A 21,653-nucleotide genomic window follows, 5' to 3' on the forward strand; every position below is an offset into this window, starting at 1 on the left:
GGTGGGCTGCCGTCTATGGGGTCGCACAGAGTCGGACACGACTAAAGCGACTTAGCAGCAGCAGCAGCAGCAGCAGCAAATGGACTCAGCAGTACATATACACATATCCATTCTCCCCCAAACTCCTCTCCCATCCTGGCTGCCACATAACTTTAAGTGGAATTCCATGTGCTATACAGTAGGTCCTTATTGATTATTCATTTTAAATAGAGCAGTGTGTACATATCCATCCAAACTCCCTAACTATCCCTTCCCCCATCGTTCTTCCAGCAACCATAAATTCATTCTCTAAGTCTGTGAGTCTCTGTTTTGTAAGTAACTTCATTTGTGTATCATTTCTTTTTGGATTCCACATTAAAGGAAAAAAGAAAATGAAACAAAAGTGTCCTCTGGTTACCACTGAAAGTATTATATTTCTGAGATGGTGGAAAAAGAATGTTGTCTTTTCAGAGGATTTAAAATAGTAGTAATAAGTGGTAAGTGTTCTATAGTACTTACATAAATAATATTTCCCAGGTGATTTTCCAATTCAAGAGCAGAGCCATTTGATAAAGTGAGATGGTGTTGCCAGTGATTCCCAGCCAGGAAGGGGCTTGCGTGCCTTTGGAAAAGCTCCCCTTCTTGTTCCAACAACTTTCTTATTCACTTTCCACTCTGTCCACCTCCACTCCCACCCCACTCCCACCCCCAACTGTGGAGTGAATGCTGGGAATCAGAATTGACATGGGCTTGGGGAAAGTGAGTCCGCCATCTTGGAATTCCTTCCCTTCCATGACCCTCCAGCCTCATGTGAAAACCACTGACGGAATAACCCACTGTAGGTCTTCGTGTCCTGTCCCGACTCCCCCCACCCCCGCCAACCCCTCATTCAATATCAAAGAATGTTTCTTTCCCTAGACACAGAGAGCCCAGACTACATTTCTAAGCTCACAAGAGCTCTTCTTGACCTGTCTGCCAACAGTAATTGAATCTTTTTTGTCCTGTTGGCCCAATAGGTGGGATGTGGATCTCAAATACCCCATCTGAAAGTCTGCTTTCTTAGACCATTTCTGGTGCCAGTCCGCAGAGGCGGGTTCCCCGGGGAGCTGACTCAGAGATGGACGTCAGCAGGTCAGCATGCAGAATGTTTATCAGGGAGTGATCTCAGATTCTCACTGAGGGTGGAGGGATAAAGCAGTTTTGAGCTTCTAAGGCACGGGTAGTGTTCAATTTCTTAAGTTGAGTGATAGGTATTTGGGGGTTCATTTTATTAATATTCTTTATACATTCATTTTACATATGCTATTTCAAATGAATGTTATATTTTACAATTTTAAAGCTTTTTGTTGTTGTTCTTAAGAGTGATGGACCACACAGCCTGATAAAATGCTCTGACACTTGAATTCCTGGCATTTCTGAAATATTCCCTTAGGCCACCATTTATTCTCCGAACATTTTGACATCTTTATGTATCAAACAGTAACTGTTATAACATTTACTTCATATGTTCATGGTGAGGATTAAAGGATTATGCCTGTAAAGTGGATTAAATAGTGTCTGTCTACAATTCACATTCACCTGGAACCTCAGCATGTTAATTTATTTGGAAATTCAACCTTGGCAGATGTGATCAGTGACAATGAGGTCATATTAGGGTAGGGTGGGCCCTCAATCCATCTCCTCTTCCTTATAAGAGAAGGAGAGAACATACAGATATACACACTCAAGCAAGGAAGAAGGCCACGCATCAGAGGCAGAAACTGGACTGAAGCAACCACAAGCCAAGGAACGCCAAGGACTGCCAGCAAGCGTCAGAAGCTCAACAGGCGAAGCAGAGTTCTCCCCTAGAGCCCTCAGAAGGAGCACGGCCCTGCCAATACCTTGATATTGGACTTCTGACCTCCTGAACCAAAAGAGAATATATTTCTGTGGTTTCCAGCCACCCCTTTTCTGGCGCTTTGTTCAGGTAGCCACAGGAGACCGATCCATTATGTAAACGCTTAGCTGGGGACTTCCCTGGTGGTCCAGTGGTTAAGAATCTGCCTGCCAATGCAGAGGACACGAGTTCTATCCCTGGTCTGGGAGGATTCTACATGCCAGGGGGCAACTAAGCCCATGAACCACAACTACTGAGCCTGTGCTCCACAAGAGAAGCCACCGCAGTGAGAAGCCCACTTGCATCAACTAGAGAAAAGCCCTCACTTGCTGCAACTAGAGAAAGCCCATGCACAGCAATGAAGACCAAAATAAACAAATTTTTTTAATTGCTTAGCTGGTCCTTGGCACAGAGAAACCACTCACTGAAAATTAGCCATTAGGTACATTCAAACATCTGTGCCAGTGGTTTGACTTGAAACCTTCTCCGTGGCTGCATCGGCCTGCGGGGCGCTTCACGAAGCACTTACACGCAGTTTACTTTTGTATTACTCTTGTGCGAGTGACTCTATTATAATTTCTGGGCTGCAAGCTCCAGGAGACGGAAACTAAGCCTTATGCAGCTTTTGTGTCTCTTACAGCACCAAGCACCACGATAGTAAAGATTTGAGTGCTTTCTATGGGTTGGAAGCAGTGCTAGGTGTGGGAGTCATAGAAGATTAGCTGCCCTCTTGGATGTTTTTGTGGTGAGTGGGTCAGATAGTGGAGTCCCCATGGGACTCTGTGATAAATGCCCCAACAGAGACAGGTGAAGACAGGAGCGAGGAGGGATCGCACTCACTTTTCAGCTGAAGCTGAAGTGTTACAAGGTAAGGCGGGTTTGGGGGTGAAGCTAGGGCTGGGTTCCCAGGAATCTGCAAAGACCACTTTGTGATGGCTTGGCAGGCAAAGCCAAGGAGTGTGAGTTCTATCCTTGGAGACAAGGGGCTATCATGTGGCAGCCTGAATGGAAGGGGGCTTTGGGGGAGAACGGATACATGTATATGTGTATCTGAGTCCTTCTGCTGTTCACCTGAAACCATCACAACACTGTTTGTTAATTGGCTATACTCCAGTACAAAATTAAAAGTTAAAAAAAGATTAAGCAGCAATCAAAACTGTATTCATTTTCAGGTTCTTTTCCATTTAGCTTATTACAGAAATACAAATGGTCGTAAGAGACTACTAGGAGCAACTATATACCAATAAAATGGACAACTTGGAAGAAATGGACAGATTCTTAGAAAAGTATAACTTTCTTAAACTGAACCAGGAAGAAATAGAAAATTTGAACAGACCAATCACAAGCATGGAAATTGGAACTGGAATAAAAAATCTTCCAACAAACAAAAGCCCAGGACCAGATGGTTTCACAGCTTATAACAAAATTAAGCAGAGTTCCCTGTGCAATACAGTAGGTTCTTGGTTATCTGTTTTATATAAGTGCACACAGCTGATGCTAGCACAACATTGTTAATCAACTCTACTCCAATATAAAGCAAAAATTAAGGTAAATAAATAAGAGGAAGAAAAGTGTATTCTCCTTTCAATAGGCTGGTTTTTGGACAAATGATCAACTGCCATTCCCTGGAGGAAGCCTTCACTGAAGTCTCAATATGACAGGTTTGTGCTGGTGGTTGGTGGCTGCTGGCTCACTGGGGGCCATCGCATCCTTTCCTGGGTCCTTGAGGTCCTCTGAAATCAGAAGGGAAGTCCTGAACCTCCTCATGCACCACAACACCATGATGTTGAATTACAGAATCAGTGAAAGCAAAGGGGGTCATGTGGTCCATTTCTGTGAACTTTGAGAAGACTCGGGCCTTGTGTGAAAAGTTGGGTGGCTGAGTGTGAGCTGCTCCACATGATGGGAGTCCTGGAAAGGTGCAGAAGGGAAAGATGGAGCTGATGGAATAGGGCAGCAGAGCTGGGAAGAGGAGGCAAGGTCCTCCAACAAGGGCTTGAACAGAACTCCCAGCTCCTCCTGTGACTCAGCACATACAAAGGGTCTCCAGGGGGCCACAAGCACCAGCCAGGTTCCACGCGAAGCCTGTGAGCAGCTCTGAGGATCAGCATCTTCCAGAAGGTGAGTGCATTTTGCAGACTGGGGTTTCCGGGGAATTCTGACTCTGTCTGTCTATATATAGCCTTCTTCCAACTTGATATTTGTGTAGCATAGTATCTTCTATTCTCTAAATGTTTTTTCTTTCAAATCAACTTGCTTTTGCTTTTAATTCAGTAAAACACACCTACTTCAAAATTTGCATTTTGATGGGTTCTGACAAGTTTGTACACCCAGGTAACAACCAGTAAGTACAGTCAAGATAGAGATCACGGGCTTTACCCCAGAAAATTTCCTTGTACTGCTTCTCACTCAATCCTTCCAGCTCCAGGCAACCGCTGATCTGCTTTCTGTCACTATAGATTAGATCTGTCTTTTCCGGAATTTTATATAAATGAAATCATACAGGACATATTCTTTGCTGTGTCAGGCTGTTTTTTCTCAGCATAATGTTTCCGAGAACCGTCCATGTCACTGTGTAGAGTGTGCTCTTCTGCGTGTATGGTTGACTAGCATTTTATTGTGTGACTAGACTGCCATTTGTTGATCTGTTCACCTATGGATGAAATTAGCGTTGTTTGCACTTTGGGGCTGTTATGAATTAGACTTCTCTGAACAGTTGTCTACACATCTTTCTGTGGACATATGTTTTCATTTCTCTTGGGTAAATATTAGGAGTAGGATTTCTGGGTGGACCCTTTAAAGTGTGTCTTTAGAAGAAACTGCCAACGTGCTTTCCGCACTGGTTGCAGAGTTTTGTTTTCCCACTGGCAATGTATGAGTTCCATGGCTCTATGTCTTTGCCAACACTGGCTGTGGACTTGGTGTGTTTCTTTAATTTTAGACATTCTAGTGCGTGTGGTGTGGTTTCTTGTGTGCTCTTCATTTGCATTTCTCTGTCAATACTGACATTTAGCATCTTCTCATGCAATAATTCGGAGAAGGCAATGGCACCCCACTCCAGTACTCTTGCCTGGAAAATCCCATGGATGGAGGAGCCTGGTGGGCTGCAGTCCATGGGGTTGCGAAGAGTCGGACACGACTGAGCGACTTCACTTTCACTTTGCACTTTCCTGCATTGGAGAAGGAAATGGCACCCCACTCCAGTGTTCTTGCCTGGAGAATCCCAGGGACGGGGGAGCCTGTTGGGCTGCCGTCTATGGGGTCGCACAGAGTCCACTTCAGACGACTGAAGTGACTTAGCAGCAGTAGCATGCAATAATCGGCCATTCTTGTATTAAATCGCTCTTCAATTTTTTTTTTATCTTTTTTTATTGAATTGTTTCTTATTATTAAGTTCTAAGAGTTCTTAAATATTTTGATACAAAGATTTTATTGTTTGTACTGTAAATACATGTATATGACTATATGACCAGCACACTGAAAACACTATCATTTCCCCATTAAATTGCCTTTGCATCTTTGTCCAAAATTAATTGTGTATGTGTGGGTCTATTTATGGATTCCACTCTGTTTCTTCCATCTGTGTGTCTTTTCACACACCAGTACTACATTATCTTGATTTCTATAGCTTTATGGTAAGTCTTGAAATTAGGTAGTGCTGTCAGATCTCTGTATCCCCCAATTTTACGAAATGCAGATTGAAAATATTCCTTAAAAAATAAATTAATTAACAACTCCAGAATGCTCCAAAAAGCAAAAGTTGAATTTGCTGGGCATAGGTAATTATTTACAAAAGGCTTTCTTGGTGGCTCAGTTGGTAAAGAATTGGCCTGCAATGCAGGAAACTTCCTGCAATGCAGGAGACATGGATTTGATCCATGGGTCAGGAAAATCCCCTGGAGAAGGAAATGGCAACCCACTCCAGTATTCTTGCCAGGGAAATCCCATGCACAGAGGAGCCTGGCAGGCTACAGTGCATGGGGTTGCAGAGTCGGACGTGACTTAGCAACTAAACCACCACCACCACACCATCAAGTAATTATTTACATAGCATTTACATCATATTAGATATTGTAAGTAGCATGTGCATGCATGCTAAGTTGCTTTAGTCGTGTCTGACCCTTTGCGACCTTATGGACTATAGCCCACCAGGTTCCTTTGACCATGGGATTTTCCAGAATAATGAAGTGGGTTGCCATGCCCTTCTCCAGGGGATCTTCCTGACCCAGGGATTGAACTGGGCTCCTGGCTTCTGTGGCTCCTGCATTGCAGGCAGATTCTTTACTGCTGAACATAGAGATGAGTTAAGGTATATGGGAGGATGTGCATAGATTATATGCATTATATGCATAGATTACACCACTTTATAGAAGGGACTTGAGCCTTCATGGATTTTGATATCCATGGGGCATCCTGGAACCAAGGACACTGAGGGACAACTGTGTAGGTCCTCAAACTTTGCTCTTTTGTTTCAAAACTGTTTTAGCTACTTTTATAGATCTTTTCCACCTCTATATAAATTTTAGAATCAGTTGGTCAATTTATATATTTTTAAAAGCAGCTGGAATTTTTATTGAGAGTGCAGTCAATTCTGTAGATCAGTTTGGAAAGAACCAATATGAAAACAATATCTTTCAATGCAGGAACATAATATTTTGCTCCATTTAGGTCTCCTTCATTTCTCTCTGAAACACTGTGTAATTTTCATTTTTCAGGTGTTGTGCCTATTTTGTTAAGTTTGTCCCTAAGTACTTCATGGGTTTTGATGCTCCTCTAAGTGGTACTAATTATACCACTAGATGCTAGTTTAATAAATACTTTAAAGTGACTTTCTGCTAAAATTATCCTTTTTTTAAGTTATTAATGAAAGCACTGGGCAAAGGGTGAATGCTCTCTGGAAGAACTTGGTAAACTACTGGAAGAAATTCATGAAAAATGTGTGTAATTTTGAAATACTGCCTAAGAAACAGTTCTTTTCCTAAGAACAAAGGCTCAGACAGAAGCTAGCTAAATCATGGAGGACCAGCAAGGTAATTTAGTCAACTTAGAGATCCAAATTCAGTTAGTCTGAGTCTGGAAAGAGGAATTCAGGGATTCTGAACCATGGTCCACAAAACTGGGGGAAGAGGGAAGAAAGAAATTCTTCCTTTAAGCAACTTGCACTTCCCTGGGCAGTTTCTCTGAATCACTGTACCTTCTGATTAGCAATCATGAGATGGATAGCCTCCCTCTGAATTCCCTCTCATTACCAGGTTAACTTGGACCGGATTATTGATGGACGACAGTGTACCTTTCTGTATAGGGAAAACAGTTCTAATGACACGGGATCATTTGGAATATGACTGCTTCCTGGGGGGCCCTTTGGAACCGATACTTCCTGCCACAGTGCTATTGTTCCACAATTTGCAACTGGTTCTAATGCAAATGTTTCAATTCATCATTAAAATGGAGATGCCCCTAAGTCAGTCTTCACCCAGCAGTTAACAGAAGAACCAACAAGTAATTTTTTGAAAGAATCATCAGAAATAGATTGTACCTTAGGGTTTGGGGATTTTGATAGGAGGGGCACTTCAGAAAGCTTCGAAGGAGGCTCAGTGGTAAAGAATCCTCCTGCCAGTGGAGGAGACATAGGAGACATGGGTTCGATCCCTGGGTAGGGAAGATCCCCTGGAATAGGGCATGGCAACCCACTCCAGTAGTCTTGCCTAAAAAATCCCATGGACAGAGGAGCCTGGTGGGCTGCAGTCCATGGGGTCACAGAGTCAGACACAACTGAGCAACTGAGTATGCACGTATTGCAGAAAAGGAGAAGGAGGAGAACTCTTTAGCCTTCATACACTATGGGTAAAGTTCAGAATATAGCCCAATTAGGGAAAAGAGCAAAGAAAGACCAGTTGGAGAACTGAAAGCACAGTGCCTCCTCCCCACTTGCAGAGCCCAGGTAGTTGACTAACAGCCACTTCCTGTTAGCTGGACCTGTGGGGCTGGCTGTGTCTACCAGTTAAAGAAACAGAGGAATATTCATGCAGATTGTGCAAAGATTCCTCTGCACCAGCCTGTGTGCTCCCTCTGGTGAACAGCTTCTCTGTTCCTTTAGTCAGGCAAGCCAGACATGGATACTCATCCTGGACACCCACGTCCTGGTCCTTCTCCACGCCACATCACTCTGTGATTTTATTTCCTAAATGTCTCAAAAATCTCATCATGTTCATCCATTCAGGCTGTCATCACCCTGGACCAAGCTTGAGCATCATCTCTCCTGCTGTCTTGCAATGTCCTGTTTCTGATCTCCCCACATGTTCCAGCCTGCCTTGAACTCATTTTCCTCAAGGCAGCCAGGGTGATGGCTGGAAAATGCCAATCTGATTCCTCTTTATGCTGCTTTCAACCACTCAATATTTTCCTTTCCTCTTGGAGTGAAGACTGAAATCTCCAACACTGCCTACAAATCTCTGTGCTGGCTCAAGCTGCCACCTCGCCAGCCTCTTGTCACTTTCTGTGTTTCAGCTGACTCATTTTTTTCCCTTTAACTCATTATTTCTTTAGCTGCTCATTTTGAAATAATTTCAGACATGCAAAATGTTGCAAAACTAGTGCAAAGATTTTTCATATGTGCTTCACTCAGCTTCCCTAAATGTGAACAACTTACATAACCAGAGTATAATTATCAAAACCAGGAAATTAACATTAATGTTGTTGACTGAATAAAATACACAACCTAAAAGTTGAGAATTATGTTTTATTAGGTGGACTTATGGAGGACTTGAGTGTGGGATACAGCCTCTCAGATACTCTGAAGGACTGCTCCAGGGAAACAAGGGAGGAGTCAGGGTATATAGGAGGTTTTGCTGCAAAACCCAGGTAATTGAACATCAAAATATTACTGCTGATTAAAGAAAAACAGACATCTTAAATGAATGAAGTTAGTGCTTTTCTATGTATGGGAAGATACAAGAGTCTGAGCTTATGGAAATGATTCCTTTCATCCGAGTCTTAACTATCTAGGGCACTATCCCCTTTCTCTCCATCCCGAGTGCCCTCAGGGTACCCCGTGGAGGGAGGCTGCAGTGGCTGCTGGCTCGGTGGCTGCAACATCCTTTCTTTACTGATACAGCAAGAGACACTTTTGTCCACAACAAGCAAAGCTACTAACTGATCTACAGACCTTACTTGAATTTCAACAGTAGGTTCAGGATTGGGTGATCACTGCTCACTGCCTAGGGGTACCACGTCTTCTTGGTCTCCAGTCTGAAGCTGTTCCTCATTCTTCCTTTGTGGTTCATGGCCTTGACAATCTTGAAGAACACAGCCCAGTTATCTAGTAGCCTGAGTCTCAGTTTGTCTGCTTTTCTCTCATGTTTAAACCCAAGTTACACATAATTTGGCAAGAATATCACAGAAGACATGTTGTGTCCCTTCTCAGTGTATTGCATCAGGAGGTACATGATATTCATGTCTCATCATGGGGATGTTAACTTTGAGTCCTTTGTTAAAATGGTGTCTGCATCATAGTTACCCTCTACTGGAGGGATGAAGAGAAGAGAGATTTTGAATCTATATGAGGTTTCTCATCATAGTTTTATCTGTCAATTTTATCACCAATTGATGATTCAGGCATGCAGTGATTATTACTGTTGTGTTCTTCAAATGGTGATTTTCTATGTCCATTGTCCTTTTACATTTATTAATTGGAATCCTATTGTGAAAAATAGCTTTTCTTCTCATTTACTTATTTATTAACTTGTTGATTATCACTAGCCTGGTGGATACTTGTTTTATTCTATGATATAATCTATTGCTGTATTATATATTTCGTTGTTCAAATGGTCCCAGATTTGGGACTTGCCCTTTTCAATGCCCTAAAAGTAGCAAGGATCCATCTGGCACCAGACCTTTGGACATGCTTCTCTCTCAGCCTGGAATAATCTTCTAAGCTTCCCTTGCCACCCCTGTTTCATCCCCAACTTCTTTGCATAGTAAATCCCTTTAAATAAAGCCTTGAGATTTCAGCTCCAATGTCGCATCTTCAGGGAAGTCTTTCTTGAGCCTCCCAAAATTGGGTAAGGCTCCTATTATAAGCTTTCACAACACTATTTACTTTTTCTTCACAACACTGAACATATTTCAAAGTCAAACCATTCCTGAGTGAACATTTCTAAGGGCAGGGACTGTATCTGTTCTAGCTTAACACATTAATAACTATTTGGGAAATTATTCAGGTTGAATTAATGAATAAATGAACTTAATACCAGAAAATAAATGGATTGAGGTCTTGCAGAAATACCATAGTGATAATTCATTTTTACTCTTAAGAGGTTTCCCCCAGCACATCTCACAGGTTCAGGTAATCTATGATGGACAGACAGATTGACACAATGGAGACTCATTTATAAAATTAACCATTGAAATCTGACTTGGTCATTTGGATGGAACTAAAAATTATTTTCTGGATGGTCTCAATTCTATGCAGTTGTCTTATTTTGTCCTTTGTTTTTTGCAATGGTAAACATACATTTGCACCCTTATCTCTGACATGTTATAACTCCATAGTGTCTTATAAGGAATTACTTAGACTTTTGACACTGAATTGTGGGGAGAAATGTGTAGCTGGGAGTAAAGAATTCTGCAAAATCCATTGTTCTTTGAACCCTGGTTGTCTGTAATAAGTTTTCATCATTTGGGACATAGCAGGTGACATATAAGTCAGATGTTAAACTTATACCAAACCCTTAGAATCAATTCCACACTCTGTTCAAATCAAATTCTCACTGAGCGATTTCACTTTCAATTTGGAACTTGGAATGCCAAGGTTTTCTGATATTTGAAGACAGAAAGCAGGGGCTCTAAGAGCAGATCTTCCATCAGACAGTTTGAGAATGATATTCCTGGGTAGCATTCTGGTTTATTTTCACAAACTGGTTGCTTATATTCTCAGGTGGATGTGAAGATTCTAGAGAACATTCTCCTAATAGAGAAGAGCAACTGAGCACATCTGTAACCGAGCCTGAGGGCTGTACCTGATCTTGGGATTTTTAATCATCCAAGTTTACCCTGTTTAAGAAAGGATTATAAGGGATATTACTAGGAAAAAGATCAATTTCTCTGAGAGAATTCCTGAGATAAGAAAGGTTTCCCTTTAACTTCTCTCCATATGCTTAATTTGGAATGTTACTTATCCATAAACAACCACATACGTCAGGAATTATGAAGAATTTGAGATTTACACTACTGGCAAGCTAGAAAGTTAGCCTGCCACAGTCTTGTAAGTGCTGCCAGGAGACATGAGACTCCTGGGCCAGAGACAAAGACTGCCTATTTTACCCATAGCAATAGCAGTAACTGGCATATCAGAATTTTTTGCATCGATGTATCAATTCCCATAAATGATGATAGCTACACACTCAGTACATTGCATCACAGGAGAGGAACCCTGTACTTAAGGAGCCCAACTCTTTTATAATGGCATTAAGCATGGCTGCTTTGCTGTGGAGGAAGACATTTTCTTTGTTTTACTGGAAAGGAAGTATAATTGCCTTTGCTTCAGAGAAAGACACTACCTCTACTTTTCAAGGGGGTAGGCAAAGTTGCTCTTTGCTCTGGGGGAGGCATTATCTCTAGCCTCCAAACTGTTTGCTACACAAACATCCTTGGCAAGGTATTTGGAACAAAAAGTGCTCAGTACATTGATCACAAGATGTGCAGAAGCACAAGAGAACCACGGAGAATTTTATTCCAGGGGCCTATTTTCCCCTTTCTCCTCTTACTGAAGTCCCATTATTCATGGGACCTGGGTATACACCTGAGTGTTTCTGATCTCTTTCTGAAGACTCCTGTTCACAGGCACTGGTACTCACTCATTCTCTACTCCACATTTATCTGTTGGGTAGACAAGCAACCCATACATAGATACATCCTTAGACAAGTGCCAATTGGTACAAATGACTAGGAGTGAAGACATCTTGGGGGCTTGGGTAGATGGACAGAGACCCCACCACCCCTGATTCTTCCTATCCATTGAAGTTAGAGACACTGTGTTATCACATGCCTGGAAGGCAGGAAACAGTAAATGTAAGCTATTATGTAATGAATAGTAGAAACACACCAGGCTTTGGCTTGACTAACAAATTCTCTCCAAGTATTGAACTGTGTTGTTTTTTTTTTTTTCCTTTATCTTGCCACTTGCCCTTTGCAGGGGCCTGAAGCCTCTGCTCCTCTGCACTATCCTCACTCCTGGATAAGGCTGATGGGGCAGCCATTGTCTGGACCATTCCTGGTTCTGGGGGGCAGCAGAAAGAACTGCCTGGAGAAACTAGAGCAGGCAGTAGCATGCTCTGGCCCAGAGGACACACACACACGCTTCAGTTCACAGCTCACTGGCCAGATCTGGTGTCACAGGCGGTCAAGAAGGTCAACACTGTCGTGTGCCAGAAGGCAGGGAGACAGCATGCTGAGAGAAAGCATAATGATTACCACAGCTTTATTATTTAAAATTATAAATACATATCCTATGGCAGAGGACACCGTAACCATCTGCTCAGCAGCCCCTTCCCATCCCTTTTTTTGGTTTTGTCCAGGTCTCTCCCCTCCCCCTATAGTCATGGGGCCTCAAGGGGAATGTGACTGATGCCCTCCACACCAGGGTGGCCTGATTGGTCAAGGGGGGCTCTGCCTCTCTTGCTGGTGACTGATTTAGGAAAGAGCACATGTAATTGGGGCCAATGGCATACAAACTAAGGCTTCGAGTATCTAGGGGCTCAGGGGAAAGTCATTTCTCTGTCTTCTTCAAGAGCTTCCAGGAGTGACTTTTGCTTTCTTCTCATGGATACTGTCAAGCACAGACATGAGGTCTGCAAACAGCTGCAGCATCTTGTTGCTCCCAGCCTGAGGATGAAGCATGCAAAAAGAGCCCACAGGGAAACAGATTTAAAGCCCCCAAACTGAGCGAATCCTAAAACACTCCGCATATCCCACAGTGGAGTGTCGTTCTTTAAGCTAACAGGAAAAGAACTGTCTATTACTTTTAGCTGAAAGCAGCCTAACCAATACTCTCTGACTATTAACTAGAGAAATGAAGGGTGGTGGTGGGTAGGGGAGGGGCAGAGTCTGGATAACTGGCACCGTGGATGGGTGGGGTGGCAAGAACCCAGTAGCAGCAGCAATCAGAAGGTGAGCATGATGCCTAAGGTCCACCACCCAGCCTGGCCATGACCCCCAAAACCCAGCCATGGGCCCTGGCAAAACAGGCAGGTCCCTGGCCAGCTCTGCAGCTGTCGCCTTAATCTCTTAGGAAGATCTATTACACTGTCTGGAAGAAAACACTATTCTTAAGACCAGTGATTAACCCCAGATTTTGATCTTCGGCACAGATTTCCTGCTGGTTCTCTTTGAGCCCCCTTGAGGGATGTGCCTCTGGGATTTAACCGCAATTTCCAGGATCGGGTCATAAGACAGTCGTGTCACTTGACTGTGAGCCCTCTGGTTGTGCCCGCCGAGCACAACAGACCGTGTCCAAGCCTGGTAGGCAAGGCCCTATGATCTCCATCAGGTCGGGTGACCCCCTTGCATGGATCCGTTGCACTTTCTGTCCCGGCTGAGCAAGCCTCTTGGCTTGCATCTTCTGGAGTTGGGTTTCTTTAAGCCTTTTCTTACATCATCTTCTCCAAAGCAGATCAGGTTAGAGTCCGGGACACATCTCAGATTTACATCCTCACCAGGAAAGGGCTCTGCAGGCCTCTGACTGCGTGGCTAGTCTTTTATTTCCTGTGTTGTTCTAGTTCAAGGCGAAGGGGAGGATTACTTATTTTTCATCCTGTCATATGAAATAAAGCCCTGGTTTAGAGTTCGGCAAGATTTGATAAGGAGCATCAAAGGCCTGTTTTTAATAAACCGGGGGGGAGGGGTGATTAAAAAAAAAAAATGTCTGCTCTCTGCAGTGGCTCTGTGATACAACAAAGGCATGAAGATTCCAACTCCTGGAAGGAAGGAGTCTTATCTCCATCACTAGCAACATGAGGCTGTTTCCTGCCTCGCCAGGAATATAACTGGAGGGAAAGGGCTTAAATTAAGGCATATGGGCTCAGGGTGAGATTGAATTTATAAGGAGTTCAGGATCAAAGCAGCACAGATGGGTGTTGGGGAGTGGTAGGTCCATCGCTATTGGACAAGCACCAGTGTGGGGAGTGGACGAGCCCAGGGTTCGTTGTGAAGCAATCAGCTCTCATTGGCCCAGTGGAAGCAGGACCCATTGCTAGACCCATGATACAGGAGGTGGGATGGTATTTGCAAGGCCACCGAGGTGGTTTTGTGCTGGTAGAAAAATGAAGCTAATAATTCATGTGTGATACTCTTGACATGCTAATAGAATGTCTCCCTGGGGTATTCTTTCTTTCTTCACCGGGTAATTTCTATGCATCTGTCATGACTTAACCCCTTGTGGGTCCTCCCTCCGGCAGCTCTGTCTTTATGTCTTGTGTCTCTGCTTGGATCCAAGCACCAAGGCACCATTCCTGAGCTTAGCCCCTCTTGTGTCTAGAAGTCAGAGGTTGTAGAGATCAGCTTTGAGAGGCACACTGAGAGTCTCAGCAGATGACAGGGCACAAAGTATCATCAAACAACCCTAAGGATCTTGGGTGTTACTCCAGAAAGGAAACCCAGGGTAAAGTAAATTTCCATCCAGTCAGGGCAGTAGAATCAGCCCTCAAGGGGTACCATCTATTGGGAAAGGCAATATATAAATATAACTCGAGGGACTTTCCTGGTGGTCCAGTGGTTAATAATCCACCTACCAATGCAGGGGACACAGGTTTGAACCCTGGTCTGGGAAGATTCCACATGCCATGGGGTAACTGAGCCCATGCACTGCACCTACTGAGCCCGTGCTCCACAACAAGAGAAGCCATGAAATGAGAAGCCCACACACTGCAACTAGAGAGTAGCCCCGGCTTGCCACAACTAGAGAAAACCCTCGCACAGCAATGAAGACTCAGTGTTTAAAAAAAAAAAAACAAAAACTCAAGCATCTTCAGACTTTACCTGTTGGTGATGACAAATAGTAACTGTTTCCTTTGTTACTGCAAGTACAGAGATGCTGGCCTATTGATTTCTCCTGAGGGTCCAGCACAGGGCCTGAGGAGCTGAAACATTTGTTGCAACAAACAAGTGAAATGCTTGAGATGATGCCTAGATGGGGCCATCCTAGCATGCAGACTACTGACAACATTGACAAGACCCAAAGTGGTTCTCGGGCAAAGAAGTGAAGAACTAAGAGAATGATGGGTCAAGTTTTCATGTATAATAACTAAGAAAAATAGTCACCGTTTATTAACAACTTACCATGCTGGAGGGATTATCCTAAATTTTATTTTTCTCATTTAAATTTCTGGGTCACATAATATGTGCATTTAAAAAAACCCGAGGTGTAGTTCATTTAAAATAGTATGTTAGTTTCAAGTGTGTAGCAAAGTGATTCAGTTATATATTTTTTCAGATTATTTTCCCTTATAGGTTATTTGAAGTTGTTGAATATAGTTCCCTATTGCTTATCTACTTTATGTATAGTAGTTTGTCTCTATAATCCCATACGCCTAATTTATCCCGTTTGATAACCATATGGTTGTTTTCTATGTCTGTGAGTCTGTTTCTGTTTTGTATATAGATTCATTTGTATTTTTTTTTAGATTCTACATATAAATGATTTCATATAGTATTTGTCTTTGTCTGACTTACTTCACTCAGTATGATAATCTCCTGGTCCATCCATGTTGCTGCCCATGTCATCATTTCATTCTTTTATGGGCTTCCCAGGGTACTGTGGTAAAGAATCTGCCTGCCAACGCAGAAGACACAACAGACGTGGGTTCAATCCCTGGGTCAGAAGATCCCCTGGAGTAGGAAATGGAAACCCACTCCAGTATTCTTGCCTGGAAAACTCCACGAATAGAGGAGCCTGGCAGGCTATATAGTCCATGGGGTCACAAAGAGCTGGACATGACTGAGTGGCTGAGAACACATATATACAATATCTTCTTTATCCATTTATCTGTTGATGGACTCTTATGTTGACATATCTTGACTATTGTCAATAGTGCTACTATGAACATTGGGTGTATGTATCTTTTCAAATTAGAGACTTTGTTTTTTCTGAATATATACCCAGGAGTGGGATTGCAGGATCATATGGTAACTTTATGTTTAGTTTTTTAAGGAATCTCCATACTGTTCGCCATAAGGCTGTACCAATTTACATTCCCACCAACAGTGTAGGAGGGTTCCCTTTTCTCCACACCCTCTCCAGCATTTGTTGCTTTTAGACATTTTGATGATAGCCATTCTGACCAGTGTGAGGTGATAACGTATTGTGGTTTTGATTTGCATTTTTCTGATAACTAGTGATGCTGAGCATCTTTTGTGTGCCTGTTGGCTATCTGTACATCTTCCTTGGAGAGATGTCTATTTAGGTCTTCTGCCTATGTTTTTATTGGGTTATTTAGTTTTTTTTTTTTTATATTGAGTTGTGTAAGCTGTTTATATATTTTGGATATTAACCCCTTGTCAATCACACTGTCTAAATTTTTTATAAAAGTCTTCAGAAGGGAGTACTCTTGTTACCCACAACTTATAGCTAAGGAAACTGAGGAACAGAGAGGTTAAAAGTAATTCAAAGGTAACACAGCTTTGAATCCAAGCAGGTTGGCTCTGCAACTCTCAGGATGGAGAAGCAGGTAAATACAGTGATGAACTAGAAAATGGACTATTTTGAAGGAAATTAGCAACTTCTGTTAAACTAGTTCTGCCCCATCTATATTTTCAGTTTTTATTGGTAATTTTAGTTACCAATAACTAAACAACATTTTATTTTAGTTACCAATACTCCTATTGGTGCCCAAACCACCACTAATTTTCAAGAAATTAAAGAAGGGTTTATTACTTATAAAATTACACAGAATAAGGAGTGGAGGGTGATATATGGACAAAGAATCTTCTCTGTATTTAGGGGAAAAGTTCAACTAACACCCATCTAGTTAGTGTAGATAGTTGAGACTTGGCCAGTGTTATAAATAATATCAAAGAATAGTTCAGTCCCCAGGAATTTTTTGAAACCACATTTTTTTCCAACCCATCCTGGGGTGTGTGTGTGTTTTAAAAAACTGAAAGAAGAATCTGGAACCCATTTTAAAGTTTTGTTAAAACTCATGCTTGCTACAGTCTGATTTCTTTCAGATTTTGTCCGTCTTTCAAATCTAAAATATAATTCTATAATATTTGTGGCTAACTGTATTTCTATTGAGAAGCAAGAGAATAGAGATTGTCCTCTAGAATTTCTTTTTCATTACAGTTTTGGCTATCTCTGGTCCAGTCTATTTGTTTCTCTTTTTAAAAATCTTATCTCACTACCATATGATTTCACTCATACATGGAATATAAAAAACAAACAAAACAAGTAGACAAATCAAACAAAAACAAACATGTAGATAGAGACAATAGAGAGGAAGGGGTAAGAGGGATCAGCTGTATGATGATAGATGGAAACTAAATTTTTGGTGGTGAGCATGCAGTTCAGTTCAGTTCAGTTCAGTAGCTCAGTCGTGTCCGACTCTTTGTGACCCCATGAATCGCAGGGTAGATCAAAACAGAAACAAAAAGTTGTGAACATAAAACATACAATGTTATAAACTAAGCTTACTTCAATCAGAAATCTAAAAAAATTTTTAAGGTTAACAACCTTCCCCAAATCTTGTCTACATCCTGTTGGCCCAAGTATTTATTCTTTTCATCTGTTCAGATCAGAATGACTTAAGCAATGAAAAAACATAGTAGCAATAATGTGTATTCTTTATTTACACAGCAACCTTCTTTTACAGATTCTAAACTTTAGGGAGTGAGAACACTGTCTTCTAAATGTTTGTGGGCTGGACCTAGGTTCCTCAGTAAAAGGCATTTAATATGGATGGAAATATTTGGCAGAACTCTCAAGGTTATAGTTTTATCAGGGCCACTTGTTACTTCTCCCTGTTACATAATCCTATCGCATTTTGGCCCTTCTCTCCATGGACTTTCCAGACGAGTCAGCTACCAGAGATGAGAAAAATTCGACTTTTCATCTGAATTCATTGCTTTGAGCACTTACATCTCCCATTCTAACCCAGGGAAATTGGTATTTTTATTTCAACAAAGGTTAACTTCATAACATTTGATCTTGGAACATTTGTGATGAAAACCAGGTTAAGAAATCCCATGTCACAGCACCTCCTGCTCATGTCTGGAAACCTCGGGGCCAGGTCTGGCCACAACCCAGGCCTCTCTCCTCTGCTCCGAGTCACTGATCTCATTTCTCATGACTCCTTGACAGACTCCAGCCAAGAGAACTTCCCACACATATCTCCACACACAGACCAGTCAGTCATAGCATTAATGTGGCACCTACTGTGTGCAGAAAGAGCCCTATGTTTTACTCTCCACTGGCCAATTGCTGGATTAAAAACCTGGCTCAGAATTTCCTTCCAGAAAATGTCCTTTGCTTAATGACTCCCCTTTCCATTGTCTCTATAAATATGTGTCGTCCGGTGAGCCCAACTCCAGCCCTGCTAAGATAATTAGCATTTAACTAAGACCTACAGGGAGGGATAAATTGGATGACACAATAACCCTGTACACACACACAGATACACACACACACACACAACTCACAATTATAGTTAACAAAAATTTCATGAAAACAATACTAACTCTTACTAGACAGGATACGCTCAAGTATTTTTAAATTCGAATTCTGTTTCATTTTTTAAAAATTCTCATCTTTATGCACAAAATTGATTTCGAGACCAGCAGCTTGAAAATCCCTGAGGTACCCTGGGTATTTAGCATAGAAGTTAATTACAGATTCTAGAGAATGAACCTATAATTCAAGCAGGAAGTTCACAAATATTGTCAAAGAAAGTGAAGCTTTCTCCAAATAAAATACTTGCTAACAGATGCCAAGTTTGACTAAATCCTCTGAATTTCTAAGAATTCATTCATTCCTGAAGGCAAACTTTTATTTTTGAGCATCCAGTCCAGTCTAGACTTAAGCGTACAAAAATGGATAGATAGGGTTCTTGTCGTCCAGAACCTCATGGTTTAACAGAGGATGCAGAAGACCCACGACTCTTGGTCAGTGTCCTAAGTTCTATGATGTGCCCTGGGGTGCTCCCTAATTCAGGAAGGAGTGGGTGCACTTCCTAGACCTGGTGACTCTCTAGCGGAGGCTAAAGGAGGAGTGACATTGTCTCCATAGACTGAGAGAGTCATAGGTGCTTGTGTTTCTAGAGTAGGGGCCCTCTCGAGTCTGCAGGCATTGTGAGCGAGTGGTCCCTATGACTCTAGTGAAGGGCACTGATAAGGAGATGGTCAGAGATGAGCCTTCAGAAGGAAGTGAACAAAGATGTTTGAATTTTCTCCTGAAAACTAAAGGTAACCCACTAACAGGATAAAGAGGTTTCTGGTTTTGAAAGATCCCTAAAAGAGCAGTGTGGATGATGCTGGCCAAGAAGCAGGTTGGGGCAGCAGGTCTAGTTAGGGGGTGAGTGCAGAAACCCAGAGGAGAGAGCGTAAAAAGGACCCTACTGGGCTGATAGTGGTGGGAATGGAAAAGCAGGGAGCCCTCTGTGAGGCATCAAGGACACAGTGGCCAGTGGCTTAAAGCAGGTCCAGTCTCGGATGGGCATCTGTGCTAACCACTTGGCAGGAGGATGTAGGTGGGGAGACAAAGTTTTGGGAAGGGAGTTCAGTGCTGGATATGCCCAGTTTGGAGTGCCCAGACTGATTTTAATAGCCACTTGCATATGGAGATTAGGGAGCAGTCTAGCCTGGTGTTAGATGAAGCCACAGGCAAAGATCGAACCAGCAGAAGATTGGAAATAAGGCTCAGAGAAGGCCCCAGATTCAGGGTTATTACTGATTTGCTAGAGATCAGCTAGCTCTGGTGAGCCTGGGATCTGCACAAGTTGCCTTGTCTTTGCTCCTCCAGCTTTTCCTAGCTTAAATGCCGCCAGAGAGCTGGAGAAGTGGAGAGTCTTTATTGTATTTATCCAACACAGTCCCTCCTTCAGGAGACTTCCGGAGATGGCACAGGTGCCAGGCAGAGGGCATAGCTCCAACAATGGCAGAATGAAGAAGGTAAGGGTGATTCTCTACTCAGTCATTAACAAACTATAAAGGGCTGGTTCTGAAATGTCTGGTGGGCAGGGGGTTCCAGATTGCTCATAGATTCTGCTATATCCCTTTGACACACTGGAGTGTTGTACTGATTGTATTTCTGAGGACCCTGAGCTAAGAGGGCTATTTCATTATTGGGCCTTAAGTCCTTCCAGCTTTGAATTACTGCACTTGAGTCCACATACACATCAGGTCCAGTGGAGGGCAGAGGGAGGAGGAGGGAAGAGGGGAGGCTGAAGCTCAAGCTCTGTTCTAGGGTGTTAGGGGCAGTGAAGCTCACTGTTGTTATGGACTGAGTTGTGGTCCCCCACCCCTTGCCAAATTCATCTGCTGAAGTGCTAACTCCCAGCATTTCAGCGTGTGACTGTGTGTGGAGGCAGGGTCTATAAAGAGGTAACTTACTTAAAATGAGGTCTCATGGGTGGGCTGTCATCTACTATGACTGGTGTCTTTAACAGAGATTAGGACACAGACAGACACAGGTAGAAAAAAGACCATGCCAAGCACAGAGAGGACCGCTACCCTCAAACCGAGTAGAGAGCCCTCAGGAGAAACCAATCTTCCTGACACCTGATCTTGGATTTCCAGCCTCCAGATCTGTGAAAAGATTAGTTTCTGTGGTCCAGGCCACATGGCCTGTGGTAGTTACTAGGCAGCCCTAGAAAACTATCAATAACACACTCACCTTTCATTCTCCTGATGGGGGCTGCTGTGCATAACTTGGTGTTATGGTGTTCCTCCTACTCAAGAGGGAAAGAGGCTAACACTCAGAGGAAAAAGCAGCAAGGGCTGGATGGAAATCACATGCCAACGCAAGCTAGTGAAACAGACGAATAGCAAGTGTGGATTTCACAAATCTAAATTTACCTACTGCTTTACAGATTACCAACTACTCCACGAACTTTATTAACTCGTTTAATCTTCGCAACTGCCTCAGCATCACCTGGGAACTTGTTAGAAAAGCCAAGTTCTCCGCCCTGGCAGATGTAAAGCCCTGGCAGATGTAAAGCATCGGAAAATGGGGCGGGGCTTCGCGACAAGTGTTTCAACAAATCTCAGGTGGAGGTGGGCGGAGGATTCTGATCAGCGAAAGTTAAGTATGAGAACCACTTGGGTTGGCGGGCGGAGAAAGGAAAGGTCTTTCGTCTAGACCCGCAGGTCGGAGGGTGACGTGACTTTCACAGTTGTGACTGGAGGGGCCAGGACGGTCTCCTTGACAGCCGGCCCGGAGCGCCTGTGACTACAAAGTTCGCACACCTTGTTGGGTTTTATCCCTGGATCGACTGGACACTCGGAGTTCCAGTTCCTGGTCTCTAAGGTCAGTGGCGCCCCTCCGGCCTCAGAGAGGCAGCAGGTCTGGAGCCCCGGGAGCGCGGCGAGCCCTGGGGCCTGGAGCCGCCGGACGCGTGCGCGCGCGCGCGTTCCCCGGCAGGAGCGGGTGCGCGCCAAGGGGGTGGATCGCCCGGGCCCCGCTGGCCTGGCGCGCGGTCCGAGCCACTCAGAGCGCCCGGCGGCCGACACCCGGGGGCCCTACAATTAATACCCGGCGCCCGCCCGCCGCTCCGGGACTCGCGCGCCCGCTCTCGGGGAAGGAGGCGCTCGCTGG

At 43.3% G+C, this 21,653-nt stretch overlaps 1 protein-coding gene and 1 long non-coding RNA gene across 14 annotated transcripts in view; one reads left to right on the forward strand and one right to left on the reverse strand.

Moving 5' to 3' along the window:
* Nucleotides 1-12,315: 12,315 nt before the first annotated feature.
* On the reverse strand, nucleotides 12,316-15,639 carry LOC123329231. The gene is made up of 3 exons (XR_006544594.2): nucleotides 15,581-15,639; nucleotides 14,888-14,988; nucleotides 12,316-13,664 (listed from the first exon to the last, which is right to left on the reverse strand). It is a non-coding gene; the product is annotated as an uncharacterized LOC123329231 (long non-coding RNA).
* Nucleotides 15,640-20,974: 5,335 nt separating this feature from the next.
* Nucleotides 20,975-21,653, forward strand: part of SVIL (supervillin) — a 253,158-nt gene continuing 252,479 nt past the window's right edge. For 3 of the 13 annotated variants that reach the window (XM_044928047.2, XM_044928048.2, XM_044928050.2), the window contains exon 1: nucleotides 20,983-21,365. The gene's annotated coding sequence lies outside the window, so the exon portion shown is untranslated. Of the gene's footprint in view, nucleotides 21,366-21,653 lie in introns of all 13 variants that reach the window. The other 10 variants (XM_044928044.2, XM_044928045.2, XM_044928052.2 and 7 more) reach the window with 8 other exon arrangements.

Source organism: Bubalus bubalis, chromosome 14 (genome assembly GCF_019923935.1).
Source record: "Bubalus bubalis isolate 160015118507 breed Murrah chromosome 14, NDDB_SH_1, whole genome shotgun sequence".
Classification (NCBI taxonomy): Eukaryota; Metazoa; Chordata; class Mammalia; order Artiodactyla; family Bovidae; genus Bubalus; species Bubalus bubalis.